This window comes from Mirounga leonina, unplaced genomic scaffold, assembly GCF_011800145.1.
Source record: "Mirounga leonina isolate KUSES-001 unplaced genomic scaffold, KU_Mleo_1.0 Mir_98, whole genome shotgun sequence".
Taxonomy (NCBI): Eukaryota; Metazoa; Chordata; class Mammalia; order Carnivora; family Phocidae; genus Mirounga; species Mirounga leonina.
In genome coordinates, this window is record NW_023270921.1 from 2,771,684 (window position 1) to 2,790,703 (window position 19,020).

General features: G+C 38.1%; 1 non-coding gene across 1 annotated transcript; it reads left to right on the forward strand.

The window, feature by feature from the left end:
* Positions 1–1,312: 1,312 nt before the first annotated feature.
* Positions 1,313–1,416, forward strand: LOC118006701. The gene has a single exon (XR_004678160.1). It is a non-coding gene; the product is annotated as a U6 spliceosomal RNA (small nuclear RNA).
* The last annotated feature ends 17,604 nt before the right edge of the window (positions 1,417–19,020 follow it).

Consider the following 19,020-nt stretch of genomic DNA (forward strand, 5'->3'; position numbering starts at 1 on the left):
TCTAGCAATTGTAAATATTTATGCTCCTAACTTGGGAGCAGCCAATTATATAAACCAGTTAATAACAAAATTAAAGAAACACATTGATAATACACAATAATAGTAGGGGACTTCAACACCCCACTCACAGCAATGGACAGATAATCTAAGCAGAAGATCAACAAGGAAACAAGGGCTTTGAATGACACACTGGGCCAGATGGACTTCACAGATATATACATAGCATTCCAACCTAAAGCAACAGAAAACACATTCTTCTCAAGTGCACAAGGAACATTCTCCAGAATAGATCACATCCTGGGTCACAAATCAGGACTCAACTGGTACAAAAAGATTAAGATCATACCATGCATATTTTTAGACCACAATGCTATGAAACTTGAAGTCAACCACAAGAAAAAAATTGGAAGGACAACAAACACAGGGAGGTTAAAGAACATCCTACAGGAATGAATGGGTCAACCAGGAAAATTAAAGGAGAATTTAAAAAATACATGGAAGCAAATGAAAATGAAAACATGACACTTCAAAACCTCTGGGATAAAGCAAAGGTGGTCCTAAGAGGGAAGTATATAGCAATACAGGACTTCCTCAAGAAGCAAGAAAAGTCTCAAATACAAAAGCTAACCTTATACCTAAAGGAGCTGGAAAAAGTACATAAAATAAAGCCTAAATTCAGCAGAAGAAGATAAATAATGAAAATTAGAGCAGAAATCAATGTTATAGAAATTAAAAAAAAAAAGTAGAACAGATAAATGAAACTAGGAGTTTGTTCTTTGAAAGAACTAACAAGATTGACAAACCAGTAGCCAGGCTTATCAAAAAGAAAGAAAAAAGGACCCAAATAAATAAAATCATGAGAAAGAGGAGAGATCACAAACAACACCGAAGAAATAAAAACAATTATATGTCAATAAATTTGCCAATCTAGGAGAAATGGATAAATTCCTAGAAAAATACAAACTACCAAAACTGAAACAGGAAGAAATAGAAAACCTAAACAGACCCATAACCAGCAAACAAATTGAATCAGTAATCAAAAATCTCCCACAGGGATGCCTGGGTGGGTGGCTCAGTTGGTTTCATCGTTCAACTCTTGCTTTTGGCTCAGGTCATGATTTCAGGGTCCTAGGACTGAGCCTCATGTCAGGCTCCATGCTGAGCACAGAGTCTGCTTGTCCCTTTCCCTCTGTTCCTCCCCAACTCACGTTCTCTCTCAAAGAAATACATAAAATCTTTAAAAAAAAAAAAAAAAAAAAACTCCCAACAAACAGTTGTCCAGGGTCAGATGGTCATTTAAAGAAAAATACCTGTGCTCGCTTCAGCAGCACATATACTAAAATTGGAATGATACAGAGATTAGCATGGCCCCAGCACAAGGATGACACACAAATTTGTGAAGTGTTCCAATTTTTTTCCTTACCTACAGAGGGAGGAACATCAGAATAATGTCAGACCTATCCACGGACACCTGGCAAGCCAGAAAGGCCTGGCAACACATATTCAGGGTACTAAACAAGAAGAACATGCAGCCAAGAATACTTTATCTGGCAAGGCTGTCATTTAGAATGGATGGAAAGATGCAGAGCGTCCATGACCAGCAGAAACTGAAAGAACATGTGACCACTAAGCCGACCCTGCAAGAAATATTAAGGGGGGGTTCTATAAAAGGAGAAAGACCCCAAGAGTGATATAGAACAGAAATTTACAGGGACAATCAATAAAAACAACATCTTCACAGGCAACATGATGACAATTAATTCATATCTTTCAATAATCACTCTCAACGTGAATGGCCTAAACGCTCCCATAAAACGGCACAGGGTTACAGATTGGATAAAAATACAGGACCCACCCATATGCTGCCTATAAGAGACTCATTTTGAACCTAAAGATACATCCAGACTGAAAGTGAAGGGATGGAGATCCATTTTCCATGCCAGCGGACCTCAAAAGAAAGCTGGGGTAGCAATTCTTATACCAGACAAATTAGATTTTAAACTTAAGTCTGTAGTTAGAGACACAGGACACTTTATCATTCTTAAAGGGTCTATTCAACAAGAAGATCTAACAATTGTAAATATCTATGCCCCCAACATGGGAGCAGCCATCTACATAAGCCAACTGTTAACCAAAATAAAGAGTCATATTGATAACAATACATTAATTGTAGGAGACCTCAATACTCCACTCTCAGCAATGGACAGATCATCTAAGCAGAAAATCAACAAGGAAACAAGAGCTTTGAATGATACACTGGACCAGATGGACCTCATAGACATATACAGAACATTCCACCCTAAAACAACAGAATACTCATTCTTCTCAAGTGCACACGGAACTTTCTCCAGAATAGGCCACATACTGGGTCACAAATCAGGTCTCAACTGATACCAAAATATTGAGATTATTCCCTGCATATTCTCAGACCACAGTGCTTTAAAACTGGAACTCAATCACAAGAAAAAATTTGGCAAAATTCAAACACTTGGAAGCTAAAGACCACTCTGCTCAAGAATGTTTGGGTCAACCAGGAAATCAAAGAAGAACTTAAACAATTCATGGAAATCAATGACAAAGAAAACACATCGGTCCAAAACCTATGGGATACTGCAAAGGCGGTCCTAAGGGGGAAATACATAGCCATCCAAGCCTCACTCAAAAAAATAGAAAAATCCCAAATTCACCAACTAACTCTGCACCTTAAAGAACTAGAGAAAAAGCAACAAATGACGCCTAAGCCACGCATTAGAAGACAAATAATTAAAATTAGAGCAGAAATCAATGAATTAGAAACCAGAAACACAGTAGATCAGATCAACGAAACTAGAAGTTGGTTCTTTGAAAGAATTAATAAGATCGACAAACCACTGGCCAGACTTATCCAAAGGAAAAGAGAAAGGACCCAAATTAATAAAATTATGAATGGAAGGGGAGAGATCATGACCAACACCAAGGAAATAGAAACAATTATTAGAAATTATTATCAACAACTATATGCCAATAAACTGAGCAATCTGGATGAAATGGAGGCCTTCCTGGAAACCTATAAGCTGCCAAGACTGAAACAGGAAGAAATTGACAACCTGAATAGGCCAATAACCAGTAACGAGATTGAAGTAGTGATCAAAAACCTCCCAAAAAACAAGAGTCCAGGGCCTGATGGATTCCCTGGGGAATTCTACTAAACATTCAAAGAAGAAATAATACCTATTCTCCTGAAGCTGTTTCAAAATATAGAAACAGAAGGAAAACATCCAAACTAATTTATGAGGCCAGCATTACCTTAATCCCCAAACCAGGCAAAGACCCCATCAAAAAGGAGAATTTCAGACCGATATCCCTGATGAATATGGATTCCAAAATCCTCAACAAAATCCTAGCTAATAGGATCCCACAAAACATTAAAAGGATCATCCACCACGACCAAGTGGGATTTATCCCCAGGATGCAAGGGTGGTTCAACATTCGCAAATCAATCAATGTGATAGAACACATTAATAAGAGGAGGGAGAAGAACCATATGGTCCTCTCAATTGATGCAGAAAAAGGCATTTGACAAAATACAGCATCCTTTCCTGATTAAAACTCCAGAGAATAGGGATAGAGGGAACATTCCTCAAGTTCATAAAATCCATCTATGAAAAACCCACAGCAAATATCATCCTCAATGGGGAAAAGCTGAGAGCCTTTCCCTTAAGATCAGGAACACGTCAAGGATGCCCACTCTCGCCACTATTGTTCAACATAGTACTAGAAGTCCTAACAACAGCAATCAGACAACAAAAAGAAATAAAAGGTCTTCAAATTGGCAAAGAAGAAGTCAAACTCTCTCTTTTTGCAGATGACATGATACTTTATGTGGAAAACCCAAAAGACTCCACCCCCAAATTACTAGAACTCATATAGCAATTCAGTAATGTGGCAGGATACAAAATCAATGCTTCTATAGAAATCAGTTGCTTTCTTACACACTAATAATGCAACTGTAGAAACGGAAATTAGAGAAATAATTCCATTTACAATGGCACCAAAAACCATAAGATACCTCGGAATAAACCTAACCAAAGAGGTAAAGGATCTACACCCTAGGAACTACAGAACACTCATGAAAGAAATTGAAGAAGACACAAAAAGATGGAAAAATATTCCATGCTCATGGATCAGAAGACTAAACATTGTTAAAATGTCTATGCTACCCAGAGCAATCTATACCTTCAATGCCATCCCGATCAAAATTCCAATGACATTTTTCAAAGTGCTGGAACAAACAATCCTAAAATTTGTATGGAATCAGAAAAGACCCCGAATCACCAAGGAGATGTTGAAAAAGAAAAACAAAGCTGGGGGCATCACGTTGCCCGATTTCAAGTTATATTACAAAGCTGTGATCACCTAGACAGCATGGTACTGGCACAAAAACAGACATATAGACCAATGGAACAGAATAGAGAACCCAGATATGGACCCTCAACTCTATGGTCAAATAATCTTTGACAAAGCAGGAAAAAACATGCAATGGAAAAAAAGACAGTCTCTTCAATAAATGGTGCTGGGAAAATTGGACAGCCACATGAAGAAGAATGAAACTTGACCATTCTCTAACATCATACACAAAGATAAACAAAAAGTGGATGAAAGACCTCAGTGTGAGACAGGAATCCAAGAAAATCCTAGAGGAGACCATAGGCAGTAACCTCTTTGACATCGCCCACAGCAACTTCTTTCAAGATACATCTCCAAAAGCTAGTGAAACAAAAGCAAAAATGAACTTTTGGGACTTCATCAAGATAAAAAGCTTCTGCACAGCAAAGGAAACAGTCAACAAAACAAAGAGGCAACCCACAGAATGGGAGAAGATTTTTGCAAACGACACTACAGATAAAGGGCTGGCATCCAAGATCTATAAAGAACTTCTCAAACTCAACACCCAAAAAACAAATAATCCAGTCAGAAAATGGGCAGAAGAGATGAACAGACACTTCTCTGAAGAAGACATACAAATGGCTAACAGACACATGAAAAAATGTTCATCATCATTAGCCATCAGGGAAATTCAAATCAAAACCACATTGAGATACCACCTTACACCAGTTAGAATGGCAAAAATGGACAGGGAAAAAAACAACAAATGTTGGAGAGGTTGTGGAGAAAGGGGAACCCTCTTACACTATTGGTGGGAATGAAAGTTGGTACAGCCATTTTGGAAAACAGTGTGGAGGTGCCTCAAAAAGTTAAAAATAGAGCTACCCTATGACCCAGCAATTGCACTCCTGGATATTAACCCCAAAGACACAGATGTAATGAGAAGAAGGGCCATATGCACCCCAATGTTCATAGCAGCAATGTCCACAATAGCCAAACTGTGGAAAGCGCCGAGATGCCCTTCAGATGAATGGATAAAGAAGATGTGGTCCATAAAGACAATGGAATATTACTCAGCCATCAGAAAGGATGAATACCCACCTTTTACATCAACATGGATGGGACTGGAGGAGATTATGCTAAGTGAAATAAGTCAAGCAGAGAAAGTCAATTATCATATGGTTTCACTTATTTGTGGAACATAAGGAATAGCATGGAGGACATTAGGAGAAGGAAGGGAAAAATGAAGGGGGGGAAATCGGAGGGAGAGATGAACCGTGAGAGACTATGGACTCTGAGAAATAAACAGGGTTTTAAAGGGGAAGGGAGAGGGGGGATTGGTTAGCCCAGTGATGGGTATTAAGGAGGGCACATACTGCATGGAGCACTGGGTGTTATACGAAAACAATGGATCGTGGATCACCACATCAAAAACTAATGATGTATTGTATGGTGACTAACATAACATAATGAAATTAAAAAAAAAAAAACTAAACTAAATGCTTTAGGAGTAGGGGGAGGGTGGGATAGGTAAAGGTGGCCAAAAGGTACAAATTTCCTGCTATAAAATAAATAAGTTACAGGTATGTAAAAAATTTTAAGAAAAAATTAAAAAAAAATACCTATTATTCTGAAACTGTTCCAAAAATAGAAATGGAAGGAAAACTTCCAAACTCATTCTATGAGGCCAGCATTACCTTGACCCCAAAAACAAACAAAGACCTCCTCAAAAAGAAAATTTACAGAACAATATCCCTGAGGAACATCAAAGCTAAAATTCTCAACAAGATACTAGCTAATAGGATCCAAAAGTAAATTAAAAGGATTACCCACCATGACCAAGTAGGATTTATTCCTGGGCTGCAGGGGTGGTTTAACATCTGCAAATCAATGAACGTGAGACACAACATTAATAAAATAAAGGATAAGAACCATATGATCCTCTCAACAGATGCAGAAAAGCATTTGACAAAATACGGCATCCATTCTTGATTAAAAAAAAAACAACAATAAACCCTCCACAATGTAGGGACAGAGGGAACATACCTCCACATCATAAAGGCCATATATGAGAGACCCACAGCTAATATCATTCTCAATGGGGAAAAACTGATAGCTTTTCCCCTAAGGTCAGGAACATGGCAGGGGTGTCCATTCTCCCTACTGTTGTTCAACATAGTACTGGAAGTAGCCTCAGCAATCAGACAACAAAAAGAAATAAAAGGCATCCAAATTAGCAAAGAAGTCAAACTGTCATTCTTTGCAGGTGACATGATACTTTATGTAGAAATCTGAAAGACTCCACCAAAAAATTACAAGAACTGATACAGGAATTCCACAAAGTTGTGGGATATAAAATCAATGCACAGATGTCTGTTGCATTTCTATACACTAAGAGTGAAGCAGCAGAAAGAGAAATCAAGGAATTGATCCCATTTACAATTGCACCAAAAACTATAAGACACCTAGGAATAAACCTAACCAAAGAGGTAAAAGATCTGTACTCTGAGAACTATGGAATACTTATAAAAGAAACTGAGGAAGATATAAAGAAATGGAAGAACATTCCATGCTCATGGATTGGAAGAATAATATTGTTAAATACAGTTAAAATGTCTATGCTACCCAAAGCAATCTACACATTCAGTGCAATACCTATAAAAATACGACCAGCATTTTTCACAGAGCTGGAACAAACAACTCTAAAATTTGTATGGACCCAGAAAAGACCCCAAATAGACAAAGGAATGTTGAAAAAGATAACTAAAGCTGGTGGCATCACAATTTCGGACTTAAGCTATATTACAAAGCTGTAGTCATCAAGACAGTATGGCACTGGCACAAAAACAAACACACAGATCTATGGAACAGAATAGAGAACCCAGAAATAGAACCTCAACTCTATGGTGAACTAATCTTCGACAAAGCAGGAAAGAATGTCCAATGGAAAAAGGACAGTCTCTTCAACAAATGATGTTGGGAAAACTGGACAGCTACATGCAGAAGAATGAAACTGGACCACTTTCTTACACCACACACAAAAATAAATTCAAAATGGATGAAAGACATAAATGTGAAACAGGACACCATCAAAATCCTAGAATAGAACACAGACAGCAACCTCTTTGACCTTGACCACAGCAACTTCTTGCTACACACATCTCCAGAGGCAAGGAAAACAAAAGCAAAAATGAACTATTGGGACTTCATCAGAATAAAAAGCTTCTGCACAGTAAAGGAAACAGTCAACAAAACTAAAAGGCAACCCACAGAATGGAAGAAGATGTTTGCAAATCATATATCAGATAAAGAGCTAGAATCCAGAATCTATAAAGAATTAATCAATCTCAAACCCTCTGCCCGCAAAAAAAAAAAAAAAAAAATCCAGCTAAAAAATGGGCAGAAGACATGAACAGACATTTCTCCAAAGAAGACATACAAATGGCTAACAGACACATGGAAAAATGCTCCACATCACTTGGCATTAGGAAAATACAAATCAAAACCACAATGAGAAACCACCTCACAGTGGTCTGAATGGCTAAAATTAACAACTCGGGAACCGAAAGATGTTGGCAAGGATGCAGAGAAGGTGGAATTGTCTTACACTGTTGGTGCAAATGCAAACTGGTTCAGCCACTCTGGGAAATGGTATGGTAGTTCCTCAAAACATTAAAAAAGGAACTACCCTACGATTCAGCGATTGCATTACCATGTATTTATCCAAAGGATACAAAAATAGTGATTCGAAGGGGCACATGTACCCCATTGTTTATAACAGCAATGTACACAATAGCCAAAATATGGAAAGAGCCCAGATGTCCATCAACAGATGAATGGATAAAGAAGATATATATATATGCAATGGAATATTACTCAGCCATCCAAAAGAATGAAATTGCCATTTGCAATGGTGTGGATGGAACTAGAGGGTATTACAAATACCATATGATTTCACTCATATGTGGAATTTAAGAAACAAAACAGATGAACAGAGGAAAAAGGAAGGAAAAATAAAATAAGATGAAAACAGAGGGGGAGGCAAACCATAAGAGACACTTTATTATATGGAACAAACTGAGGTTACTGGAGGGGAGGTGGGGTGGATGGGATAATGGGTGAAGGCACTAAGGAGGGCACTTGATGTAACTAGCACTGGGTGTTAAATGCAACTGATGAATCACTATATTTTACCCCTGAAACTAATAATATATTTATGTTAACTAAATTGAATTTAAAAAACCATTTTTTTTAAAGCCTGGAGTTTTAAAGGTCAGCAGGCTTGGGTGGGATAGAGCACAAAGAGCATTGCACTGCTCTTGGAGAGAAGGCAGTTGCCTGTCCCCAGAAGACAAGGCCAAACCCCTGCCCACACTGCCTTGTGGAACCCCAGTGGTGGTGGAGGCAACAGGTTTCATTTCACAAACAAACCAGAGTACACCTAGTTAAAAAGTGCCACATTCAGGCCAGGGACAAACCACTGCCCACAATGGGCAAAGAGAGCCTCTGTAGATGACTGGCCCAAAGTATAAAGTGGCCAAGATAAAACAGCAGAGCATACACAGCACACATTGGAGACACCACCAGAAATGCCAGGCCCAGGTGAACAGGGGACATTACACAGCATGGCACTACAGGACCTCTTCTTCATAAGGCCCTTACCCTCGAGAACAGGAGATGTAGCTGACTTTCCTAACACAGAGAAACAGGCACAGAGACTTAACAAAATAAAAAGACAGAGAAATGTATTCCAAATGAAAGAACAGGAAAAGGCCACAGCCATAGATCTAAGTAAAAGAGATGTAAGTAACATGCCAGATACAGTATTAAAAGGAATGATCATAAAAATATTCACTGGATTTAAGAAAGGAGTGGAAGAAATTAGTGAGACCCTTAATACAGAGATAAACAAAAAGAACCAATTTGAGATGAAGAGTGCAATAAATGACATTAGAAACATGCTTGGTAGAATGAACAGCAGGTTGAAGAAGCAGAGGAATGAATTAATGACCTGGAAGACAGAGTAATGAAAAGCAATCAAGATGAACAAAAGAAGGGCACCTGGGTGGCTCAGTCATTAAGCATCTGCCTTCAGCTCAGGTCATGATCCCGGGGTCATGGGATCAAGCCCTGCATCGGGCTCCCTGCTCTGTGGGAAGCCTGCTTCTCCCTCTTCCATTGCCCCTGTTTTTGTTCCTTCTCTCGCTATGTGTCTCTCTGTCAAATAAATAAATAAAATCTTAAAAAAAAAAAAAAGATGAACAAAAGAGAGAAAAAAGAATTACGAAAAACGAGAATAGACAGGGAACTCAGTGACTTTATCAAGCACAGTAAAAATCATATTACAGGAGTCCCAGAATAAGAAGAGAGAAAAGGGGGCAGAAAATTTATTTGAAGAAATAACAGCTGAAAACTCCCCTAATTTGGGGAAGGAAACAGATATCCAGATCCAGGAGGTACACAGAACCCCCAACAAAATCAACAAAAGCAGATCTACATCAAGACATATTGTAATTAAATTGGCAAAATACAGTGTTAAAGAAAAAAATTTTTAAAGCAGCAAAAAAAAAAAAAAAAAAAACAGTAACATACAAGGGAAACCCCATAAGGCTAGGAGGGGATTTTTCAGTGGAAATTTGCCAAGTAAGAAGGGATGGGCATGATATATTCCAAGTGCAGAATGGGAAAAATCTGCAGCCAAGAATACTCTATCCAGCAAAGCTATCATTCAGAATAGAAGAAGAAGTAAGAGTTGCCCAGACAAACAAAAACTAAAGGCATTCATGATCACTAAACCAGCCCTTCAAGAAATATTAAAGGGGACTCTGAATGGAAAGAAGGGACCAAAAGTGACAGTATGAAGGTAGGAAACACAAAAGCAGTAAAAATGAATATTTCTGTAAAAAATCAGTCAAGGAATCCACAAAATAAAAGGATGTAAAATATGACAACATATACCTAAAATGTGGAGAGGAGAGGAGTAAAGAATTGGTTCAAACTTAAACAACCATCAGGCAGTTGCCTGTCCCCAGAAGACAAGGCCAAACCCCTGCCCACACTTCTTCTGCAAATAGCAGTCTGGCTATTTGCAGAAGAAGTTATATACAAATCTAATCATAACCACATCAAAAAACACTAATAATATGCAAAGAATAAAGAAAAAGAAATCTGAATATATCAGTAAAATCAGCAAACCATGAAAGAAAGACAAGAAAGTATCAGAGAAAATCTTCAGAAACAACCAGAAAATAAATAACAAAATGACAATAAATACATATCTATCAATAATTACTTTGACTGTAAATGGACTAAACTCTCCAATTAAAAGACAATGGATTAAAAAAAAAAAAAGATCCATCTATATGCTGCCTACAAGAGACTCATTCTAGACCCAAGACACCTGCAGATTGAAAGTGAAGAGGGAATGGAGAAACATCCACCAAGCAAATGGAAGGCAAAAGAAAGTCAGAGCAGTAATAATTGTATTGGACAAAATAGACCTTAAAACAAAGACTATAACAAGAGACAAAGAAGGACACTATAATAATAAAGGGCAAAATCCAACCAAGAAAGTATAACAATTGTAAATATTTATGTACCCAAGAGAGGAGCACCTAAATACATAAAACAGTTAATAACAAACATAAAGGAACTAATCCTTAATAATGCAATAATAGTAGGGAACTTTAATACCCTACTTACATCAATGGACAGATCATCTAAACAGAAAATCAACAAGGAAATAATGGCTTTGAATGACACACTAGAACAGGTGTATTTAACAGATATATTCAGAACATTCCATCCTAAAACAGGAGAATACACATTCTTTTCAAGGATACATGGAACATTCTCCAGAATAGATCACATATTAAGTCACAAAACAAGCCTCAACAAATTCAAGAAGCCTGGAATCTTCCCATGCATCTTTTCTGACCACAATGCTATGAAACTAAAATCAACCATAAGAAAAAATATGCAAAGACCACAAATACATGGAGACTAAATAAAATCCTACTTAACAACGAATGGGTCAACCAGGAAATAAAGGAAGACATTAAAAAGTACACAGAAACAAATGAAAATGAAAACACAATTGTCCAAAACCTTTGGGATACAGCAAAAGTGGTTCTAAGAGGGCAGTTTATAACACCACAGGCCTACCTCAAGAAGAAAGAAAAATCTCAAACTAACTTTACACCCAAGGGAGCTAGGAAAACAACAACAAACAAAACCTAAAATCAGCAGAAGGAAGAAAATGATAAAGATTAGAGCAGAAATAAATGATACAGAAACTAAAACACACACACACACACACACACACACAGATCAATGAAACCAGGAGCTGGTTCTTTGGAAAAAAATCAATAACATTTATAAACCTCAGGGTGCCTGGGTGGCTCAGTCGTTAAGCATCTGCCTTCAGCTCAGGTCATGATCCCAGGGTCCTGGGATAGAACCCTGCATCAGGCTCCCTGCTCCACGGGAAGCCTGCGTCTCCCTCTCCCACTCCCCCTGCTTGTGTTTCTGCTCTTGCTATCTCTCTGTCAAATAAATAAATAAAATCTTAAAAAAAAAATTTATAAACCTCTAGCCAGACTTACCAAGGAAAAAAAAAAGACAAAGGACACAAATAAATAAAATCGCAAATGAGAGAGGAGAAATAACAGCCAAAACCACAGAAATACAATTTTAAGAGAATATTATGAAAAACTGTATGCCAAAAAAATTGGACCACCTAGAAGAAATGGATAAATTACTATAAACATATAAACTACAAAAACTAAAATGGGAAGAAATAGAAAATTTGACAGACCAATAACCAGCAAAGAAATTGAATCAGTAGTTTTAAATTCCCAACAAACAAAAGTCCAGGACCAAATGGTTTCACAGGCGAATTCTACCAAACATTTAAAAAGTTAGTATCTATTCTTATCAAACTATTCCAAAAAATAGAAAAGGAAGGAAAACTTCCAAATTCATTTAGGAGGCCCGCATCACCCTGATACCAAAATGAGATAAAGACACTACTGAAAAAGAGAACTACGAGAAAAGGAGCAAGATGGCAGAGGAGTAGGAGACCTAAATTTCGTCTGGTCCCAGGAATTCAGCGAGATAGTTATCAAACCATTCAGAACACCTACGAACTCAACAGGAGATTGAAGAAAAGAATAGCAGCAACTCTCTGAACAGAAAAGCGACTAATTTCTGGAAGGTAGGACGTGCAGAGAAGTGACTCTGAGGCAATATTTGGGAGGATAGACAGCGGGGGAAGGGGCCTCTGTCCACTGCTACCCGCAAGTGATAGAGCAGCAGAGCACAAAATCAGAACTTTTAGAAGTCGGCTCTGCTGAGGGACGTCGCTCCAGTGGCTAAGCAGGGGGGTGGAACTCTCACTGGGACAGTGTGGTCTCAGGACCCTCGGGGTCACAGAAAGACTGGGGATGCCTGAGTGCAGCAGAGCTCCCAGGGATCGGAGCAGGGAAGCTGGCGGAAAAGACAGAGCCAAGGAGTGGGCTCTCAGCTCAGGGTTGCCATAAACCGTGATCCATGGCACAGTCGACCACTGCTCTTCCAGCAGGGACCCAACAAGTTGCAGATCTGGGGAGACTCCCCTTCCTCCCCTGGGAGGAGCGGCACAGGAGTGCACCACAGGAATCTGCTGGGTTTGGAGACTCCACATGGGGTCGTGTGCCAGAGACAGAAACACTCGGTCACAGGCCAGGTGAGCATGGAGTGTGGCCAGAGACTGGGGAGACGGGAGTGATTGACTGCTTTTCTCTGGGGGCACACTGACGAGTGGGGCCCCGAGTTCTCAGCTCCTTTGGGGCAGAGATTGGGAGGCTGCCATTTTCACTCTCGTCCTCCAAAGCTATACGGAAAGCTTGCAGGGAACAAAAGCTCCTGAGAGCAAATCCAAGCAGATTACTTAGTCCACCCCCGGCAAGGGCGGGACAATTCTGCCTCCAGCAAAGACATTTGAGAATCACTGCAACAGGCCCCTCCCCCAGAAGATCAGCAAGAACAGCCAGCCAAGACCAAGTTTACTGATCAATGAGAATGGCAGAACTCCAGCACTAGAGGAATACAGCACATAGAATTCATGGCTTTTTTCCCATGATGCTTTAGTCTTTCAAAGTTAATTTTTTAAATTTTCTTTATTTTTTTCTTTTTCTATTTTTTTAGTTGAATTTTTCTTCTTTCCTTTTCAACCAACATCTTACCAATTCCTTTTTTAAAATCTTTTTTAATTTTTCATTTTTACAGTCATATTCTATCTCTTCATTGTATTTAACCTTATTTTATGTATATATATGTTTTTCTTTCTTTAAAATTTTGGGATACACTTTCTTCTAACAGACCAAAATATACCGTAAATCTAGTGTATGACGTTGTCCTAGTCTTCCGCCTGATCATATTCTCTTTTTTTTATTCTTCTTTCAACCTTCTTATCAATTCCTTTTTTAAAATCTTCTTTAATTTTCATCCTTACAGTCATATTCTATCCCTTCATTGTATTAACCCTTATTTTTGTATATATATACGTTTTCCTTTCTTTAAAATTTTGGGAGGCAATTTCTTCTAACAGACCAAAATACACCCAAAATCTAGTGTGTGCTTCTGTTTTATTCACCAGCCTAATTATATTCTTTTTTTTTTTTTCACATCAATTTCTCCCCAACACGGTTTCAGGTCTCTTCTTATTTGTTTAGTGTATATTTTTCTGGAGTAGTTGTTACCCTTTTAGCATTTTTTTAGCATTTTGTTCTCTCATACATCTATTCTCTTCTTGACAAAATGACAAGACGGAAAAACTCACCTCAAAAAAAAAAAAGAACAAGGGGCAGTACTGACTGCCAGGGACCTAATCAATACAGACATTAGTAAGATGTTGGAACTAGAGTTCAGAATGATGATTATAAAGATACTACCTGGGCTTGAAAAAAGCATAGAAGATACTAGAGAATCCCTTTCTGGAGAAATAAGAGAACAAAATCTAACCAAGTTGAAATCAAAAAGGCTATTAATGGGTGCAGTCAAAAATGGAGGCTTTCACTGCTAGGATAAATGAGGTATAAGAGAGAATTAGTGCTATAGAAGACCAAATGATAGAGAATAAAGAAGCTGAGAAAAAGAGAGATAAACAACTACTGGATCACAAGGGGAGAATTCAAGAGATAAGTGATAACCATAAAGCAAAACAACATTAGAATAATTGGGATCCCAGATGAAGAAGAAAGAGAGAGGTGCAGAAGGTATATTGGAGCAAATTATAGCAGAGAACTTCCCTAATTTGGGGAAGGAAACAGGCATCAAAATCCAGGAGGCACAGAGAACCCTCCTCAAAATCAATAAAAATAGGCCAACACCCTGACATCTAATAGTAAAATTCACAATTCTCAGAGACAAAGAGAAAATCCTGAAAGCAGCTTGGGACAAGAGTCTGTAACCTACAATGGTAGAAACATTAGATTGGCAACAGACCTATCCACAGAGACCTGGCAGCCCAAAAAGGACTGGCATGATATATTCAGAGCACTAAATGAGAAAAATATGCAGCCAAGAATACTATATTCAGCTAGGCTATCACCAAAAATAGAAGGAGAGATAAAAAGCTTCCAGGACAAACAAAAACTGAAAGAATTCGTGAACACCAAACCAGCCTTACAAGAAATATTGAAAGGTGTCCTCTAAGCAAAGAAAGAGCCTAAAAGTAACATAGACCAGAAAGTAACAGAGGCAATATACAGTAACAGTCACCTTACAGGCAATACAATGGCACTAAATTCATATCTCTCAATAGCTACCCTGAATGTAAATGGGCTAAATGCCCCAATCAAAAGACACAGGCTATCATATTGGATAAAAAAACAAGACCCATTGATATGCTGTCTACAAAAGACTCATTTTAGACTCAAAGACACCTCCAGATTTAAAGTGAGGGGGTGGAGAACCATTAACCATGCTAATGGACATCAAAAGAAAGCTGGGTAGCAATTCTTATATCGGACAAATTAGATTTTAAACCAAAGCATATAATAAGAGATGAGGAAGGACACTACATCATACTTAAAGGATCTATCCAACAAGAAGATCTAATGATTGTAAATATCTATGCCCCTAACATGGGAGCAGCCAATTATATAAGCCAATTAATTACAAAATCAAAGAAACACATCGACAATAATACAATAAGGCAAGGGAAACAAAAACAAAAATGAACTTTTGGGACTTAAGATAAAAAGCTTCTGCACAGCAAAGGAAACAGTCAACAAAACAAAGAGGCAACCTACAGAATGGGAGAAGATTTTTGCAAATGACACTATAGATAAAGGGCTGATATCCAAGATCTATAAAGAACTTCTCAAACTCAACACCCAAAAAACAAATAATCAACTCAAAAAATGAACAGAAGACATGAACAGACACTTTTCAAAAGATGACATACAAATGGCTAACAGACATGAAAAAATTATTCATCATCATTAACCATCAGGGAAATTCAAATCAAAACCACATTGAGATACCAACTTACACCAATTAGAATGGCAAAAATTGATAAGGCAAGAAACAACAAATGTTGGAGAGGTTGTGGAGAGAGGGGAACCCTCTTACACTGTTGGTGGGAATGCAAATTTGTATAGCCACTTTGGAAAACAGTGTGGAGGTGCCTCAAAAAATTAAAAATAGAGCTACCCTGTGACCCAGCAATTGCACTCCTGGATATTTACCCCAAAGACACAGATGTAGTGAAAAGAAGGGCCATATGCACTCCAATGTTCATAGCAGCAATGTCCACAATAGCCAAACTTGGAAAGAACTGAGATGCCCTTCAACAGATGAATGGATAAAGAAGATGTGCCCCATATATATAATGGAATATTACTCAGCCATCAGAAAGGTTGAATACCCAACTTTTGCATCAACATGGATGGGACTGGAGGAGATTATGCTAAGTGAAATAAGTCAAGCAGAGAAAGTCAATTATCATATGGTTTCACTTATTTGTGGAACATAAGGAATAGCATGGAGGACATTAGGAGAAGGAAGGGAAAAATGAAGGGGGGGAAATCGGAGGGGGAGACGAACCATGACAGACTATGGACTCTGAGAAACAAACTGAGGGTTTTAGAGGGGAGGGGAGTGGGAGGATGGGTTAGCTCGGTGATTGGTATTAAGGAGGGCACATATTGCATGGAGCACTGGGTGTTATACACAAACAATGAATCATGGAATACCTCATCAAAAAGTAATGATGTACTGTATTGTGACTAATATATCATAATAAAAAAATAAAAATAAATATTTAAAAAGAAAAAGAGGCCTTCACTCTTAGGGTCACACAAATGCAAGGTCAGACCCTTAAATTTTTCACATCTCACTTGCCTCACCCTAGTTCCAATCTTAATACATAAAATCACAAAACAAAGTAGAAATTATGGAAAACATTTATAATATATATGACAAACCAAAGAATGGTACTGTCATATTTAAGACTCTTATAAATATAAAATAAAGATATAAAAATAGCCAAATAGAAGAAAAAAAGAAGTCAAGTCACTATTATTTCATCCTGGTCAGAAATAAGTCTGTGTATTTAAATTTTTGATAAGTTATGCCAACATAATCTTCAAGAAATATTGTACAAATTTAAAGTCTCATTGGACATATTTGAAAGTTTTCAGTTCTCAACACCTTCACTTTACTGAAGACAAGAGTGTGAGCTGTACTTGAGCGAAATGATAATAATTTGGAATTGCTCCTTTGGTGAGTTAATACAAGAACTGACAAAGGATGTGGAAAAAAAAAAAAACTTATGGCATTTAAATTGAAAATTGTCAGAGCGCCTGGGTGGCTCAGTCGTTAGATGTCTGCCTTTGGCTCAGGTCATGGTCCTGGGGTCCTGGAATTGAGCCCCACATTGGGCTCCCTGCTCAGCGGGAAGCCTGCTTCTCCCTCTCCCACTCCCCCTGCTTGTGTTCCCTCTCTTGCTGTGTCTCTGTCAAATAAATAAATAAAATCTTTTTAAAAAGTAAATAAATAAACTGAAAATTGTCTACAAATTTTCAGTAGCACCATCCTGTGCAAATGGCAAGTTTTGCTGAGAGAAGCAAGTTTTATAGGCAGCTAAGTTGTAGGAGCATAGGCAAATATTTGAGTTGATTTGAGTTGATTAAAGTTTTGCTGAATTGGGGCGCCTGGTGGCTCAGTCGTTAGGCGTCTGCCTTCAGCTCAGGTCATGATCCCAGGTCCTGGGATTGAACCCCGCATTGGGCTCCCTGCTCTGCGGGAAGCCTGCTTCTCCCTTTCCCACTCCCCCTGCTTGTGTTCCCTCTCTCGTTGTGTCTCTCTCTGTCAAATAAATAAATAAGATCTTAAAAAAAAAAAAAGTTTTGCTGAATAGATGGGTGTCAGCAGGGCAAGATGGCATTCTTATTGAGAATGTTGCCAGGACAGAGTTTTAAGTCTGAAATCACCCTGAATAAGGTCCAGTACATAATAAACTTTTTTCCCAGAGAAATTTAACCGCACAAGTCATATAAACAGAACTCAGTATCAAAGACAACTTATACTAGTGTTTAGAAGTGATAAGACATTGCTGTTCTTTCATACTTGTCTCAAGTTTCAATGATGTAATGGCAAATGTTATCATATGATCAAATATTTCATCAAATCTTTGCAAAGCAAAACTGGTTCATTGCTATGGAGTCATCACTTGGATTCTGGTTAGGTTACATTTAGTTAATAATGAAATAAATAGCTGAACTCTGTTTGCCTTTTATATCCCATTCTCTTTGCCAAATACTCAAGGCTTAGGGAGGGTCACTTCAGCACAAACTTGCAAATTTCCAGAATAAGTGCTGATTCTGTAATCTCTTATTGTGTAATAAGACTCTGGAGAACTACCTTGTGAGAGTTAAGACTGCTTCTCTCAGCAAAACTTGCCATTTGCTATGGCAAAATATAACAGAAGACAACTCATAATTTGAGGGGTATATAATTAAGGAAACTTTTAAAATGATCTTCCTGAAAATGATGATAGACCCATGATCCACCCTTGCCTACACCTCAATTCCTTTAAAAAAAAAGTCAAATCACTTTCTTATGTAGGAAATTATCTCTTTAAGATGCAGCCCAGGTGTTCCTACTCTAATACAAAAATTGATCCTTGAAGGAGTTGCTCTCCACTCCAATCCATCTAACTTAGTTCTTTCTTTTGCATCCTTCACCACTTACACCTCAGATGGAACTAGAGATGTTTCTAATGGTTGTTCACAGTCTGGGTCTAATCAACTGCTCTACAGGAAAAAATAAGTCTTGTCTTTTATTACCCTAAGAGAATATGCCTTCTTATTGGCAATAAACACAATTCTTTTAATGTTTAGGGACATTCCTATTTGCCTGTAGCCCTTCTATTTGGAATACAACAAACTGCATTGAAATAAAACCAAGAGGAAAATTGCAACTTGGATTGGATTCTTCCATACTCCCTGAAGATTTCCCCCTACTCCAGAGTATTTCAGGCTAGGTAGTGTTTGCTGAAACTGTGAAAGGTAGGAAAGCAAGAGGGGATACTAGATAATGACAAAATTTTCTTGTTCCCAAGCCATGAGCTCCCTGAGGATAGTATGTTGACACAGCCTGTGAAAAGGG